Source organism: Sturnus vulgaris, chromosome 8 (genome assembly GCF_052056855.1).
Source record: "Sturnus vulgaris isolate bStuVul1 chromosome 8, bStuVul1.hap1, whole genome shotgun sequence".
Lineage (NCBI taxonomy): Eukaryota > Metazoa > Chordata > Aves > Passeriformes > Sturnidae > Sturnus > Sturnus vulgaris.
This window is the reverse complement of record NC_142250.1, coordinates 37,271,772-37,289,579: the sequence shown is the minus strand read 5'-3', so window position 1 is coordinate 37,289,579 and position 17,808 is coordinate 37,271,772. Positions and strand designations below refer to the sequence as shown.

Below are 17,808 nucleotides of genomic sequence, written 5' to 3'. Positions count from 1 at the left end.
TGCTCTCAACAATGCAAGGTCAGTTTGTAGCATCTAAAATGGCAAAAATAACAATAATAACCCAGGAAGAAACACAACTGACATTTAAAAGGATTTGATTGATGCTGAAGCCCGTGGGGAAAAATCATGGAGATTCAGATGGGGTTGGAATGCTGCTCACCAAAATAGAGACTTTGAGACTGAAAGGTCTTAATCCTGGGAAATAAAAGGGGAAGTGGGGGGGGAAAAAGGGAAAAAAAATATAGATAAAAAAAATTCCTTGGACTTTTGTTCCTACAGAACAAAAATGTTCCCATAGAACAAAAGTATAATCCAACCCAATAACAAAAAAATATAAATGTAATGCTATTGAGCATGCAGTTTCCAAGCTCCTAAAAGCCATAATGCATCCTGGCTAGAAAACAAATTTTCTCCACAGCATTACAGGATTTGAGAGCAGCAGATTTTGTCAGTGGATTTCCATGATGAATCAGGGAAATTGGAGACTGAGCCATCATTACAGCCCCAGGCGTCTGCAGGGAAATGGGAAGGAAAGGGGAAATAAAAAATTAGAGAAGAACCTCAGGAACGTTCAGAAAATCACAGGCATGTGGAGTGGAAATCACAGTTTTGGGTTTTTAGGGATGTGGGGGGATTTGGGAACTAAACAGACACAGAGGGGTCTCCCAGAGCTGAGGGCAAATCCAGCAGGGAAAATGGAAAAAAAAGAAAAGACCTCTGGGTGTTTAGATGGATGCAACAAACTGAAATCTCCAGAAATTACTGAGAATGAATCTGAAATAACTCCACCAGCAACTGGAGCACCAAACCACATCCCCAAAGGCCAAATCCACGTGGATTTTAAATCCCCCCAGGGATGGGGACTCCACCCCTGCCCTGGGCAGCTGTGCCAGGGCTGGACAAACCTTTCCATGGGGAAATTATTCCCAAATATCCACCCTGAGCTCAGCCTGGGGCTGTTCCCTCTCCTCCTGTCCCTGTTCCCAGATCCCAAATCCCCCCGGCTGTCCCCTCCTGTCAGGGAGTTGTGCAGAGCCACAAGGGCCCCCCTGAGCCTCCTTTTCTCCAGGCTCAGCCCCTTCCCAGCTCCCTCAGGAATTCTCCATTCCCTTCCCAGCTCCCTCAGGAATTCTCCATTCCCTTCCCAGCTCCCTCAGGAATTCTCCATCTCCTTTCCCAGCTCCCTCGGGGATTTTCCAGCCCCTTTCCCATCTCTGTTCCCTGCCCTGGACACTCTCCAGCCCCTTCTTGTCCTGAGGGATGAACAGGATGTGACATTTAAGGTGTGTCCCTGTGTTTGGGTCAGTATTTCCACGTTAAAAACATTGATTTTTGTCCTGGGAGGGCAGAGCTGTTGTGGCTCTCACACCACACGTCAGCAGTGACTGGGACAGAAGTCACAACCCCAGATTTCAGTGCCACAGCCTCCTCATGAGGACACCTTGAACGACACAAAATTATTATTTCTTTTCATTGTACCCACAGAGACAGACCTGTGTGAGCCAGAAATATTCCCTGGGTCACCCAAAGAGCATCTGGAGCTGGAGATGTTGGTTTTCACGTTGGAGGGATAAATACAGAGAGAGAGAGAAGTCGAAGAGCATCTGTGAGACACAAAAAAGCTTTTCCAGTGAAACTTTAAGGTCCCTTCCAACCCAAACCACCCCGTGGTCCCATAATTTTGTGGCAGGAGGAGCCACAGGACCCAGAAGTAAGAGGGGATTTTCTGAGCTTACACCATCAAAATAATCAAGATCATGAAATGATCCATGAATAATAATGCAGTTCGTGGCTGTGAGAGGCTGAATTTTACACCAGCCCCACCACAACCCCCAGGCACTCTCCAGGCTCCCAAACCACCCAGGACTGTTCAAGTTCCCTTTTAATTTTGGCTCCAAGCAGCCTGGGAAGGTCTCTGGCTCTATTAATGGCTCTCATCTATCACTTAAGCCCAGAGCCACTTTCCAGCAGCCCTGTGATCAGGGAGGAAATGATCCTGACAAAACAACTTTGTTTTTTTTTATGGCTTTCTAATCATTTTGCTATTGTGGAGTTGTGGCTGCAGCGAGGACTCTGTGATTTACAAGTGATTGTTGTGGGTAGGGGATGTCACTTCCAGTGGCACCTACACAATTTAATATTTATGGGGGTGTTCATCTATCACACAGCATTTTAGGGGTTGATGGATGAATGTTGCCTGCTGAAAATGAGCTTTTCCTTAAGAATCACTGAATTATTGAGGCTGGAAAAGCCCTCCAGGAGCAGAGTCCAGCCTTGGATCCTCACCTTGTGCCCAGCCTGGAGCACTCAGTGTCACCTCCAGGAATTCCTGGGACACCTCCAGGGCTGGGCACTCCAACCCTCCCTGGGCAGCCCCTGCCGAGGCCCTTCCAGGAAGAAATCCTCCCTGAATTAATTAATTAATTAATTAATAAGGAATTAATTCCTCTGGGGAGCTTTCCTTAGCTCCACTGGAGCCCCAGGGTCAAGGGCACACACTCATGTTTTACACACAAATGTGTCCCCTCCCCATTTCAGGCCCTCTATGAACCAAAATTAAATTATTATTAATCATGGAAAAGGCTAAATTCCAGAGGAGAAACTCGAGTGCTGGGATCAAAGGAGCTGAGGGCACACTGGGGACCACGATGGTCACCAAGGGCTTTTCCACCCCAAAGCACTCCAGGATTCCCTGATTCCAGGATCAGAATTTATTTCCACATGTGCATCCAACCAAGCAGATTCCCGGGGGAGGGGTGCCCAGACCTGGAGAATCTGGGATGAATTTTGGGATAAGTCCAGCAGCAGGGTCAGATCAAACACCCTGGAGGCACCAGTGGTGTCCAGAGGAGCTGTGACATCTCGGATTTGTCTCTGCCCAGATAAATCATCTCCTCTGCAGATGAGTGACTTGCAGGGGCAGACAGAGCAGGGCACGCTGTGCTTGGGTTTGCAGGGCTGTTTTAGGGGTCACTGAGCCAATTCTGACACTCAGAACTGAAGTTTCCACTGAATAAATTCCCAAACCCATCAAACCCTGCACCCCTGAAAACACCCCTGAAAATACCTTCATTAAATAATCCTCCATTTCATTAATTATCCAAACACTGGAGACAACAGAGAGCCCTTTAATCCATTTTTTTAATGGCACTAAAATATTAGGACTGTCCCTAACCCGTCCATGGATCTCATTCCCTTTTTCCTGGGGGTTCCTCTGCTCACTGGAAATGGGAATGAGCAGCAGCCCAGCCCTTCCAGCCACCCCATGGCCTCCCTGCATCCTGGCTGCTGCTCTGCTCCCTGCTGGAAAAAAGGTGGAATGTTGGTTAATGTGCTCAGATGTTGCAGATTTCAAGAGATTTTGGGCCCCGTGGCACCTCTGGGGCCCTAAAAAGAATTTCTCCCATTAAAACCTCGGCCTGCACTGAGTTCTTGCCCCTCTTTTCCACACTGACTTCCAGGAGATTTTTTTGTGCTTCTCCCTTCCCATCCCTGCCCCGACAGCTTATCCTGAACCAGAAAATCTTTTCCCTAAGCTCCCACTCCTCCTTTTCCAGCCAGCAATTTGATTTTTCACCACTTGCACCCCCAGTTATCCTCTGTATCCCCTTGAATTCCCCCCTGTGCTTCATTCCATGGTCTCTGATTTCAAATAATTCCTTCTCTGGCTCGATCTGGACAGGAAAGTCCTGGAGGAGCCATTTCCAGAGCAGAGTGGATTAAGACAGAGACAAAACTGCTGCTGGAATTTCCTCGGTGCTGCCACTCCAGCTCCCACCTTTTTTTTTTTTTTTTTTTTTTTTTTTTTTTTTTTTTTTTTTTTTTTTTCCCCCGGTTCTTAAAAAAAAAAAATGAAAAACTCTGTTGTGATCCCAACACCGATTCCTTACGTGGTTCTTTTTTCTGAGGGAGGTGAATGTGGATGCTCAGCCAGTTCTGCTGCTGTTGGAAAATCAGGATTAATTAATTAATTAATGAATTAATTTCCTGCTCCCAGGAAAAGCACGGAGGAGTCCGGCAGCACTGACGCTCCGGGTGGGAATGCACCGATGGATTTCCCTGGATATTCTCTGTTTAATGGCTTAGGGAGCAGCAAACACTCAGAATTATGGAGATTTATGGTGGATTTTGCTGCAGATCCAGGCTGGGTAAAGCAGCTCTGAAATCCGGGAGCATCCTGGTGTGGGAGAGGTGAATAAAAATAAACCTCACACTGACAGCTGGGTTAAAAATTAATCAATAATTACAGGAGAGGGAGGAAAAAGAAATGAAAGCAACCAGTTCTGTGGTTTTGATGCTATTGGAACACTCACAGAGCACGGTGCCTCCAAAGTGATCCTCAGCACATGCAGGGATGAGGCTCCTCCAGGGAGGGAATTCCAGCTCTGGGCAGACACAAATTCCTGAGGCTCCGGGAATCTCTGAGCCCACAAACATTCCCTGAGCACCACAGCCCATCCCAGGCGTGCCTGGTACAGGGGACACCACCACGACATTGGCCTTCAACTGCTGCTGTTGGAAATTCATTTCCATCCATTCCCCTGAATTAGAACATTTAGGAGATTAAGGAGAAAAAAAAAAAAAAAAAAAAAAAAAGACTCTGTCCTAGGAATAAGGAAACAAATCTCTGATTAAAAAAAAAAGAAGAAGAAGAAGAAAAAAAAGAAGTTATCTCTTAATGAACAGTGAAGTCTTATTACTGCAGCTTGTTACAACTTCAAGGTTTCCAGCAGAAACTTCTCCAAGGGAGATAAATATCCCATTAAACCAGCCCTACATCCCAGAACTCCTGCATTTTAAAAGCACCCTGGAGGCCAGAACTTGTACAGTTCTCTCTGCAACTTCTGCTCTCTTCTGAAGCTCTGTCTCCAGAAGAAAGACTCTTTCTAGTCAGGGATGTCGTGGCTTCCACGCAGGCTCCAAATTTTGGCAGAACAGACCTTGCAAAGGAAATTCTGAGGGGTGGGGGTTTGCTGCAGAAAGGGAATATTGGATTTGTTAATGTGAATCCTGCTGTAATTCCACGTTTATCCTAAAATCCCAGAATCCCAGGATGGTTTGGGTGGGAAGGGATCCCAAATCCCACCCAGAGCCACCCCAGCCATGGCAGGGACACCTCCCACTGTCCCAATGTCCAACCTGGCCTGGGACACTCCAGGGTCACTTGGACACTTTCCCTGCTGCCCTGGACTCGATTCCACACCCGGGGCAGTTCGTGGGGATCTGCAGCATCCCAGAGAAGGCTCCTGGGACAGCCCAGCCCAGGATGGGCAGTGACCCCACAGAAACTCCGGGAATGAGCCACGAACCCCGTGCTTCCCTGGCTCCTGCCCTGCTCCCTGCTGGAAGGAAGGAGCAATGTTGGTTAATGTGCTCAGATGTTGCAGATTTCAAGAGATTTTGGGCCACCTCTGTGTCCCTAAAAAGAGTTTTTCCCCATTAAAACCTCAGCCTGCAGCGAGGTCATCACTCAGATTCTGCAGGAATTCAGATTTTTATCCACTTTTATCAGTCAGGATCCCAGAAGTGCCTCTTGTTTGTAGACACTGCTTTTCTTAAAGAGCTCCAGAGCTTAATTCTGCTTTTCATTCCAAGCTACACAGGCAGGGTCCCCAGAGATTCATTAGTGGCACCAAGGAAGCCAAAGGAGGGTGGGGATTTTATTTTCCAGGGTCCAAAATCACTGAGGCACCACCTCAGAGCTGCAGTTCTGGGGATTTGATTCTGTTTTGTTTCCTCTTGCTTTAGAAATTCCAAAAGTCGTTTGAAATCTCACCACGGTTCATTGTTAATCGCTGTTAAAGTTTTTCTGCCACCAGGTGGGAAATTTCTTATCGCCAGATGCCACCTTTTCCTGCTTTAAAAATAAATTAAAATAAAATATAATTCTTGTGTGTTTCCAGGATTAGTTTCTAACACACACAGAGCAAACCCTTCCCACCTTCAGCCCCAAATCACAGATTCCCAAATTGGGTTGGGAGGGACCCCAAATCCCCCCCAGTGCCACCCCAGCCATGGCAGGGACACCTCCCACTGTCCCAATGTCCAACCTGGCCTTGGGCACTGCCAGGGATCCAGGGGCAGCCACAATTTCCCTGGATAATCTGCCAGGGCCTCCCCATTTTCCTCCAATATTTACACCCCACATCAGCAAACCTGAGTACCAGAACGTCTCGACCATAATTAACCTTTTAATTAACATATCCACCAAACAAATTTACTACAGACTTGAAGGCATCCAAAGCACAGCTGTGCTGGCTGGAAGCTGGACGTGATTATTTTTGGAGAACAGAAAGCTCAGCTTCCACTCAACAGATTTGCAACAATTAAATCTCCACCACTGGCACTTATTTTACATTTCTTATCTCAGGAAATGACTTTTTTTTTTTTTTTGACCAATTGAGCACCTGCTGCTTCTCAGCTGGCCCTGGAATCCAAGTGCAAAAAATGTTGTTTGAATCATAAAGTTAGAAACAATAATCTGGGTTGAGTATTTAGTGAGAGTTTGAGTTTTCCAGGTCCCCACAGCTCAGGGATGTTCCAGGGGGCTGGAGCATCTCCAAGGCTGGAGACCCCACAAGTTCTTGGTGTCCATCCCTGGATTTCTGGGACAAAGATCCTTCAGGAAATCCCAGGTGGTTCCCAGCACTGAATGGATTCACCCTCAACAGCAAATTCTGGGATGTGGCAGCTCCCCACGGCCCCCCAGCCCCACATCAGCTCCACTCCCTAAGGATTCACATCCCCAGCTTTGCAGAAAATGCACAAAAGTGGTAAAATCCTGACGTTTCTGTGCCTCCATCCTGACTTCTTCCTGTCCCTGGAAGCAGCTCTGCCTTTCCAACCCAAAGATCTGACAAGTTTTCATGTTTAAGTAGCTCTTTACCCCAAATTTCCTGTTCTCCTTTCCCCTCTTGCCCATGACCATGCCCTCAGTGCACAGCCTCTGATGTTCCTCTTTTCCTTCCCTTTTAACTCGAAATCATTCCCTCTGGACTTCCACAACTCACAAATAACAGGAACCAGATGCTGCTTTCTGGTTTTCCCTTCAATTTCCAAATTACTTCTAAATTGTGACCTTGCCTACCAAGATTTTGCCTAAAGCAAGGTTTTATTGCTGTGTTATCAACGGCAGAAAATAAACCCCTCACATTAGAAAAAAGAAACAGACCTTTAATTAACTGTAATGATGGTTCTGGGGGCCATTATCACACATTCCAGCTTCAATAAAAAGCTTTTAAGAGAGTTGACAGCAAGTTCAGCCCTTATTTCTCCCTCCTCCCTGGCACTCAGACTGAAGGAAGGAGGAAAGCTCTCAGCTGCCTCTAAAAAGGAAAATTTGGAATATCTCAGACACTTGAGCAGTTGGTTGTACCACAGAAATGTCCTCAAAGTTCTCCCTGCAGCTTTTTATCCACTTCAAAATGAAAGAATATCTAATTATTATTATTATTATTAATTTTAATAAATTAATTTTGGTTACACCCCAGAGTTTGGTACCATCCCACCTCCGTTGCTTTTCCAGGCACAGAGCAGCAGGAATGGAGCACAGGAAAAATCCAAATTTCCTCCTGATGGCGAAGCATTCCCCGAATTTTCTATTCCATCATCAAGGATGCAAATCAGAATTGGTGCCAACGTTTCTTCCAGGCTACAATTCCATGACAGGAAATGGATTTAGATGCTGCATCTGGGAATTTGACTTTTGCATTTATAGAATCTGTGCGTTGGAATATTGATTAATTTCTCCAATATCCCCTTGGTTTTCCCAAGTAATAATTGTTCTAATCAAATATCTTCCACAATCATTCCAGGTGGGAATGGAGGGATTGATCCTGAATTGTCCTGGTGAGTCCCAGCAACGCCTTCAGCACAGGCTCATAAAGTGACATCATTGCTGCCATCCCAGTTACAAATTCCAGTCTCAATTTTTCTTCATTTGCATCCAAACCTTCCAAACCAGAGGGAAAGAAATGAGATTTTTAGCGCTCTGACGTCGATAAGGAGCAAACCCCTGCTAGTCTGGAAATTAATGTTTTCATTCTCCAGCAACCCCAGCAACCCAGCTGGGAAAAATAACAGAGGAATTCATCGAAAATACACTGCTTGACCAGGAGGAAAGCCTCTCAATATTCCACAGGAAAGGGCAGCCAGGGATAAAACAGAGGAATTGTGCTTTAATGTGTTAACCAGCCCCACAAAAGCCGTGTGTCCTGGTTTGAAAAGACAAAAAAGGTGTCTGCCAAGAAAGGCAAGAGCTTCTCTTGAAATGGAGACTGCAAACCCCCTCCCTCCAAATTATTATCATTTTGAAATTAAGGGGCTCTCAGGAAAAAGATATGGGAATAGGAATAACAGTTCTTTACCGGGAAAATTAAAAATAAAATAAAAAAATACAGTAATACAAACCACCAGAGCAGTGTCAGGGTGAGAATCCAAGGTGCCCCCGTCAGTCAGTCAGGGTTGGTGCAGTCCCATTCCATGGTGGCTGCATCCTCCTGCAGTGACAGATGTGGTTCTGCTGGAGCAGGGCTCCTGCACAAGGTGCAGTTTTCCTCCAAAGCTGCAGGGATGATGTGCAAGGCTCTGGTTTTCCTCTGTTTTAATCTCCTTTGTGTGTAGTGTTAGGGAAAATATAAAAATAAAAGCCATAAGGAGGAGGAGGAGGAGGATGCACAGGTAGGTGACAATGACTTTTCTGTTCCTCTGCCTTTCTCCACACAGGAACAGAAAATCCTTATCCCTAAAGTCCCTGGAGAACTCCAGCAGCCTCCAGGGAGACCCCCAGAGCAGGAACAGAGGAGCAGGGGTTGGACACCAAAAGGCTCTGAACTCATCCCACGGGATTTTCATTCATTGCTGCCTCTCACCTCCCTCACCTACCCTGAGACTTCACGGGGACAGCAGCAGGAATTTCCCCATGGAAAGGGTGGGCAGGGATTGGAAGTGCCCAGGGAGGGTTGGATCCCCATCCCTGGAGTGTCCCAGCAATTCCTGGAGGATTCTGAGTGCTCTGGACAAGGTGGGGATGGGCACAGGCTGCCCTGGATGATCCTGGAGGGCTTTTCCAGCCTCAGGGATTCCAGAATTGTGCTGCCATGACCATCCCCCAAGGAGCAGCAGTCCCTGTCCATGCTGGCAACAGCAGCATGTCTGCAGCTTCTGCCACAGAGCTTCTGCTGGAATTCATGGAAGAGTGAATTTCCAGACAAGTTCTTTGGGGTGACCTCATTGCTGTGCCTGCACTGAGAAGCTGCAATGCTCACAATTTCTCCCTCAGCTCCCTGAGGTTCCTGGAATGCTTGTGAGATGAGTGGTGGTGCAGAGGACCAGCTCTCCAGGCTTTCAGGGGTGGCTGAAGAATGGAAATGAAATAAAAAAAAAAAAAAATGAAACAGAATTCCAGCACCCCTGGGAACAGCGGGGGCTGCAGCAGCTGCTCCATCCTCTCCTCAAAGCCTCGATGCCTCTGGAGTCTCTGCAGGGCTCAGAACGGTCTCATTTCCAGCAGGCACCGAGTGCTCCGGGCTGGGGACAGGGTGGGGATGGGCACGGCTGGGACTCCATGGGCTGGGAGGGCTTTTCCAGCCTCAGAGATTTCAGGATTCTTGTCTCAGGGATGTGCAAGGATCTCAGGAACTGCAGCTCCCCTAGGAATTAACAATTAACAATTAGCAATGAAGGCACAGCAGAGCGTGAGGGGGTTTTGTGTGTCCTGGAAAGGAGAGGGCTTAGTCCTCCTGAGCAGGAATGAAACATCAATACGGCTGGAATTGAATGTCTGAGACCTTTAGACAAATGGGATTTCTGTCCCTGCTGCAGCTCCCCCGGCCTGGCACAGCCAGCAGCATTCCCTGCACATCTGAGGTGAATCCCTCCTGCTCCCAGCAAAGCAGGAGAGGGAGAACCATGGGGAGCTCCAGTGTGCAATACTCCCGGGATTTCTGCACTCCTAATCACATATTCACCCCCCCCCCAAAAAAATGAGAAATTCCACTTTTATCAGCTCTCTGAATCACAGCTCCCATGGATAATCTGTTTTATGCCCACCATCCATCTTCCTCCTGAATGAGAAACTGCTCCAAAATCAGATCTGCTGCTCTGGGGGCTGGGGGAAGGAGACAGATCACTCCTAATGCTGCCCTGGATCTGCTCACAAGAGCCCTGGAGATGGGGAATGAGAAAGCAAAGAACACATGGAGGAGTTCACTGATTAGGGAGCAATTACAGAGAGATTTCAGGATTGATGAGTGTGGGTAGGAGGAGGAAGTTTAAGCCACGAAACAAAGACACATTGAGTTCAGAGAAATTAAATTCAATTTTCCTGTCTTCTAATGCTTGGAAATACCCAAAGAGCCTTTGGGATGGGCCCTTCCAGCTAAGGGCAAAGGATGGGAAGGGAATGGAAAAGAGAAAGAGCTGAAATGCAGACATGGTGGGGCACAGCTGCCCCATGGGGAGCACAAACCAGTCAAACCAGTCAAACCAGTCAAACCAGTCAAACCAGGGGTGCCAGTTCCAAGCACAGAGCAGGGCTGGCACTGCCATTCCAGATTCATTCACCCCCAAGCAGAGATGAACTCAGGCCTCCAGAAGCCAGAGGTGAAACAACTGAGTGACAATTCCAACATTCCTGTTAGGATCAGAACTGATGAGATCAGGATTATTTCCTGATACTTTTCCTTTTCAGATGCAGCTTGTCCTTTATTCCAGCGTTTTCCCTCCAGCTGAAACCAAATTCTTGCCTTTGGCTGCTCCTGCAAGGTGAAAACCATCCTTTGGATCTCACCTTTGGATGCCAGGTGTGCCTGGAACTGGGACAGCAGCAGGGCAGTGCTCAGGGAAGGGTCCCTGCCCAGGGGAACCTCGTGGCCAAAGGAAACTTGAAGGCAGCCAGAATTGAGAGCAGAAACAAAAAGAGAAACAGAATCAAAGCTGCCCCTCAAGAGTCAGGCCTGGAAAGAAAAAAAAAATAGGAGCTTTCAAGCCTGACTAAAAATAGCTTGCTTGAATTTTTTTTTTTTTTTTTTTTTTTGTGATGCCTGCCAAGATAGGAAATGACAGGAGAAATGAGAAATCAGCCTGGCTGTGCCCAAAGCACGGCCTGGGAGGTCGAGGGGACCACGGAGATTGCCCCAAACAAATCAGCAGCACAGTGATATTTCCTGCCACACCTCAGCTGCACAGGTCCTCACTCCTTCCTTAGAATAACACCTCAACCACAAACTGATTATTCCCCTCCTCAATCCCCAGTCCAGGCACAAGCTCACTCTTTTTTTCATGTTCCCCACGGGTGATGGGAGCTGTGTTTGCTGTGGCAATTTCACTTTTGCAGCTCTATTTAGAGTTTTAAAACCCGTGTGCTTCTTTTAAGTCTCTCCTTCCTTTTATTCACTGTGCTTTGTTCATTTATTATTGCAGGTTCAGCCTTGTCACACACACCTTTTATTCCTCCATCTCATGAAGTTTTGATTGTGCCGTTGCAGCCAGGAACTTTTCTTCCCTCATGATTTAGAAAACTGCATTTCAGAGAGTTTACTCAATACAGGACGTGACAGAACCACTGCTGCCAGGGCCACCTCTGACCTGTGTCCCCATTTACACGGCTCTTAAATCCCCCCAGCGACTGGCACACCCAGCATTTCCCATGAAGGAATTTCTATTTGCCCTAATATCCAACCTGAACGTGCTGTGGTGGAGGAATTTCTGCATGGCAAGGATTGTTAAACGCTGGGAGGAGCTGCCAGGGACGTGCTGGAGGTGGCACTCAGTGCTGGGGACAAGGTGCCAGTCAGTCATGGTGATCCTGGAGGGCTTTTCCCACCTCAATAATTCCCTAACTCTGTGATTCCAGCACCTCCTGCGTCCTTCCCTTGTGAAAATTCCCTCTCAGCAGCCACAGAGCTCAGAGCCACAAACACCCTGAGGGTCTCTGAGTCCCTTCCCCTCTCCCCCCCATCCAAACTCCTCTTTTTTGCCCCCCTGATCCCTCCCTCCTGCCCCTCTGCAGGTTTGCACCCCCTGCTCATCAGCCCAGCCTGCTCTCCCCAGGCTGCCACGAGATGCTCAGCATTCATCAGTTGATTGTTATTAACCCAGTTCCATTGGAGCTGTGCATTAATGCTGCTCCAGCCCTAAATCCAGCCTCTAATCAGGCATTACAGCACTCAGCTCATTATGCTGCTTGTGTACTTGGCAATAATCCTCTTATGAAGGGATAGGGGTGGTGGTGTCGGAGCTTTGTGGGATTTCAGCAAATTTCTGCAAATTTCAGCAAATTTCAGCAAATTTCAGCAAATTTCAGCAAATTTCAGCAAATTTCAGCAAATTTCAGCAAATTTCAGCAAATTTCAGCAAATTTCAGGGCTGGGGAGAGGGGTTTTTGGGTCAGGATTGGGTGTCTAATAGAAAAGGCTGCTCAGGATTTAATACTTCCCCTAAAAAAAATCCCCCCAAAATCCCAGCAAACCTCATACAGCACATTCCTAGAAGACAGAAAGTCACCATTCCCAGGACAGGACAGGACAGAAAATCTCCATTCCCTGAGCATTTTTATATCCAGGACAGGACAGGACAGGAAATCTCCATTCCCTGAGCATTTTTATATCCAGGACAGGACAAGACAGAAAAATCCCCATTCCCTGAGCATTTTATAGCCAGGACAGGACAGAAAAATCACAATTCCCTCAACATTTCTAGGACAAAGCACAAAATCCCCATTCCCCCAAAACTTCCATTTCCAGGACAGGACAGGACAGAAAATCCCCATTCCCTGAGCATTTCCAGACCAGAAGCAGCAGATCCCAGCCTGGGTCAGGTTGGGAGGGTCCCCAGTGGGTCCAACTGGCACAGGATTGAGTCCAGATCCTCTGGAATATTCCCAGTGGGAGGTGGAATATTCTCTGGAATATTCTCCTGGAAGGTGTCCCAGGGCTGGGGGGGGGGGGATGAGATTTTCTTGGAGGTTCCTTCCAAGCCAAACCCTTCTGGGCTTCTGTGCTGACTGGAGCCTGCAGGGCCAGAAAAATGGAGTTGAAAAGGTGAGAAATCCACCTCTCCCTGTGCTCTTTCCTTATTTACAGCAGGATTTATATCTCTATTTATCCATCACTTGAGTTACTTCCCAGGGTTCCTTTACCCTGCAGCAGTCCAGGCTTGCAGGAATCCCACAGGGGAAAAAAAAAAAAAAAATTTTACTTCCCATGCTCACCTGGCCAGGTATTTGTAAGGAATCCCCTCCCTTGCCAGGCACTGGAATGCAGCAAACACGAGCCTCAGCAATAATTTAAAGGTGGAACGAAGCACTGGACTATCAGTTCAAATTAAATCCACTCCATCCTGGCAGGAAATCAATAGCCCACAAAAATAAACAGCACCTGGGGAAGCAGAGCCCTGGGCACGGCGTTTTCCTGGATTGCCTGGGAGGGAGCACAGCCCTGCTTGGAAAACACAGAATTGCAGTGATTAGCCCCATTATTTGCAAAATTGTTGTAAACATGTTAATAATTAATCAGTATCTGCAGCGTGCCCTCATCGATGTGGTGGTTATTAAAATCCATTCATGATTCCAGGACATTCATGAGGATATTTTGAAAATCCTTTTTTTTTTTTTCCCCGAGTGTAGCAGATGCTTTTTGTGGTTTTGTGGTTTAACAGCAGCTTTATTTTTTACCAAAAAAAAAAAAAAAAAAAGTAAAAAAAAAAAAGGAAGACAAAGCATATAGAGATAATTTCTCTGTAAAATGCATTTTAATGCATCGCTGCTCATTTTCTCAAAGTCATTTTTTTGGGGGCTAAAGATGTCTGGTAGCAAAATTATTTGTGATCAGACTTGGCACCGTGCAAAGCCTGATTGGAGCTGCAGGTAATAAAATGGAAACTAAAATATTTAAAGCAGATTCTCCCAAACCAGGCTGCTCCCATCAATGAGCTTTGTGGGATGTCTACAGGAGAGAGGGAAAAAAAAAAAAAAGAATTAAAAATTGGGATGACAGTTTAAATGTATTTTCCCTTCACCCTGTGATATGAGGAATGAAATCCAGAAAAACATCCCTGGGTTACAGCTGGAGGTGCTAAAATTTGCCAGCAGCTGTGCAGGCTTGGAGCCAGGCTCTGCTGGGGCACAGAACACAAATTGACAAATTGAATTTGGGCTGGACACCCCGAGAGGGGCAGGGAACTGCCAGGAGGCCAAACCAGGCAATGGGGAGAGAGGAAAATCCACCTGAGAGTGAGGAAAAACTCCTTTATTTGTGGGAATCCTGTGCCAGGGCCTGCCCACCCTCCCAGGGAATAATTCCATCCAAAATCCCACCTCTGGCATTGGGCACCAATTCACCCCAAAATACCTGGAAAATTCTGTGGCAAACTCCAGTTTCTGGAGAGAGCACAGAGAAACCCTCCCATGGAAAACTCAGATTTTTTCCTCTCAGCACCAAAGCCAGCCCAGCCTGACAACTCCATCCCATTCCAGCTGGAAATCTTATTCCAGAAATCAAAATTGGCATTTTGCAAAGTTCTCACGAAGGAAAAGGTTGGGAGATGCTGAAACTTAAAATGCTGCCCCTAAAAAGGGGGGAAAAAATAAATTTGAGACACCCAAAACCCAGCTTGGCTTTGTGAGGGAAGCAAGGGAATAAAAAACTGGATGCAATAAACAGCTCCTGGGTTTGGACCAGGGAGTTCTTTTGAGGAAAAGTGTGGATAAGGCTGGATTTGCCTCTGGAAACATCTGGCAGATGTGTGGGAAGGATGAAGGGAACAGGAATGAGTGGAGCAGCCCCAGCTTCCCGTGGGGGGACTCGTGTGTCACTGCTGGGAAACAAGAGCTGGGAAAAATGGGGGAAAATGGGAAAAGGGGGGAATGGGGAACTGGGAGAAGGTGGGGGAAAAGGGGAATAAAGAGGGGAGAAAAGGGGGGAATAAAGGGGGGGAATAAAGAGGGGGAAGGAGAGGGAAAGAGGGAGGAAGGAAAAGGGAAAAGAGGGGAAAGAAGGAAAAGAGGGAGGAAGGAGAAGAGGGGAAAGAAGGAAAAGAGGGAGGAAGGAAAAGGGGGAGGAAGGAAAAGGGGGAGGAAGGAAAAGGGGGAGGAAGGAAAAGGGGGAGGAAGGAAAAGGGGGAGGAAGGAAAAGGGGGAGGAAAGTATTTTCCTTTTGATTCAAGTAATAGAAAAGTAGATCTTTAAAAATTTAGGAGGAAAAAAAAAATCCATCAGCAGTCATTCATTAAATTCAGAGAGTAAATGAAAAGGGAACAAATGCTCTGGTCTGTGCCACTCAGCTGCTGTCCCCAGGGCTGGCTGCTAAGAGTTTGGAATATTTGGAATATTTATTTGGAATATTTGGAGGAGCAGGATTTCAGCGTCCCTGGGGAAATTTGGGTTCCACAGGAACATTTTGTGAAGTGGCTGCAGCTCAGGAGGAGTCGTCAGGACCACGAGGGGAGGCAGGGAAAGGCTGAGATTTCAGCATGAGGAATGTTCCCCCCACACAAACGGAGGGTGATGACCCCAAAATCGAGCCCTGGGAAGTGGTTTTATCCCCCAAGGAATTCTGATACTATTTTTATTGCCATTAGGAAGATGCAGAAGGGAAAAAAAAAAAAAAAGAGATCAATCCAAAATAGGATTTTCATTAAAGTCACTGGTGCAATTCCTTTGTAATGTTTGGAGCTAAATCCAGCAAATTGCCGGGGAGGGGAAGATTTCAAAGACATTAAAGGCATTTTCAGGAATTCCAGAATCGCTGAGGTTGGAAAAAAGCTCCAAAATCATCAAATTCAATGATCCCAGAGCAGTGCCAGGGCCACATCCAAAGGGTTTGAGATGCCCCAGGGATGGGGACCCCAGCAGTGCCCTGGGAGCTGGGGCAGGGCTGGAAAAGCCTTTCCAGGAGGAAATTCCCAGGAAGGAAATTCCAGGAGGAAATTCCCAGGAAAAAAATTCCCAGAAAGAAATTTCCAGGAAGGAAATTCTCAGGAAGGAAATTCCAGGAAGGAAATTCCCAGAAAAGAAATTCCAGGAAAGAAATTCCCAGGAATTCTCAGGAAGGAAATTCCCAGGAAGGAAATTCCAGATTTTCCCAGGAGGAAATTCCAGGAGGAAATTCCCAGGAAGGAATTTCTAGGAATTCCCAGGAAGGGAATTCTCAGGAGGAAATTCCAGGAAAGAAATTTCCAGGAAGGAATTTCCAGGAATTCCCAGGAAGGAAATTCCAGTAGGAAATTCCAGGAGGAAATTCCCAGGAAAGAATTTCCAGGAGGGAATTCCAGGAAGGAAATTCCCAGGACGAAATTTGCAGGAAGGAAATTCCCAGGGAAGAAATTCCAGGAAGGAAATTCCCAGGAAGGAAATTTCAGCCAGTCATTTCCTGAGCCCGGGCCACGAGGGGATTTTTGTCATTTTCTGCTCCTTTTTGCTGTGCTTGGCCAAAGCCCTGACACCTCCCACCCAGGCAGGGACTTGGTCCTGCTCCTGCACCAACGTCAGCTCCACGTTGGAATTGTTTCCCAACTCTTTTATGCATTTTAAGTCATCCAAAATGTGAATTAAAGCCTCTGCCTCACCTGGAAGTTCTCCTGGCTGTGCAAGGTCGGGTCACCCCACAGGTGTTGGGTTGGTGACATCCAGCTCCCCATTCCTTGGAGGGGAAAAACAAACAATGCAGAGCAACAGCTGGATTTGTTTGAAATTTAAAAATTATTTTTAATTTGTTTTAAATTTTAAAATTTGGATTGTTTTAAAGGTCTTTTCCAGCCTTAAAGTTCCCATGATTCTAACTCTTTTTGTCCTGAGATATCAGGCTACAGAAACAACAGATTCCATGGAATTCCAGACTGGTTTGGGTTAGAGGGACCCCAAATCCCCCCCAGAGCCACCCCAGCCATGGCAGGGACACCTCCCACTGTCCCAATGTCCAAGCTGGCCTTGGGCACTGCCAGGGATCCAGGGGCAGCCACAGCAAATCTGGGAATTCCATCCCCACCCTGCCAGGGAACAATTCCTGCCCCAAATCCCATCTCAACTCACTCAGCTTGAAGCCCTTCCCCTTTCCTGGAAGGCTCAGGGTTGAGCTCTGGCATAAATCCTGATTTAATCCCAGTCCTGAGCAGAGCAGAGGAAATCAGGATTCTGGTGACAGCAATCCCTGTGTTCCAACCTCGTGTTCCTATTCCACATTTTGCTGTTCCCAAAGGTCTCTTGTGTTTTATTTATGCTTTAAAAATGAAGGTGGAGGTTTCACTGATAGGAAACCACATCCTCCCCTCCCATTGTGCTGTTTCTCTTTCCCTGTTTTCCCTCAGCATTCCAGCTGCTTCCACATGCAGATCCAGTTCTTCCCCGGAGCTGGGAGAAACTTTTCAGGTGCAGCTCTTTCATTTGGCAAAAACCATTTGGGGCAGGCAAAGCTGTTTAAAAATTCAAATGAGGTTTTCAAATGGTTTTTCAGCTCAGGAATTCGGAAACATTTCCTGAAACACAGGAGTTGGTTCTCAGGGAGACTGGAAATGAATTCTGGATGAAAGTGAAGTGAGGAGAAAAAAGACCCCTTTTAACACAAAACATGTTTTGAAAATTACCATTTCGGGGCATGAAATTGTGTTGTGTTTGATCTGAAGTTAATGAGGTCTGCTCAGGTACCAGGCTGCCACAGAATCCTGAAATCCCAGCATCATTCCGGGTGGAAAACAACTCCAGGATCATCCAGGGCAGGCTGTGCCCATCCCCACCTTGTCCCCAGAGCACTCAGAATCCTCCAGGAATTGCTGGGACACTCCAGGGATACACAGCCCACGGGAAAAGATCCCAGA

The 17,808-nt window shown here is 46.9% G+C and overlaps 2 long non-coding RNA genes across 2 annotated transcripts; both read right to left on the bottom strand.

The window, feature by feature from the left end:
• Positions 1–6,148: 6,148 nt before the first annotated feature.
• Positions 6,149–11,888, bottom strand: LOC148223067 (uncharacterized). The gene is made up of 3 exons (XR_015805038.1): positions 10,790–11,888; positions 8,410–10,164; positions 6,149–7,951 (listed from the first exon to the last, which is right to left on the bottom strand). It is a non-coding gene; the product is annotated as an uncharacterized LOC148223067 (long non-coding RNA).
• A 172-nt stretch (positions 11,889–12,060) lies between these two features.
• On the bottom strand, positions 12,061–16,868 carry LOC148223066 (uncharacterized). The gene is made up of 3 exons (XR_015805037.1): positions 16,564–16,868; positions 13,211–13,436; positions 12,061–13,010 (listed from the first exon to the last, which is right to left on the bottom strand). It is a non-coding gene; the product is annotated as an uncharacterized LOC148223066 (long non-coding RNA).
• Positions 16,869–17,808: the final 940 nt, after the last annotated feature.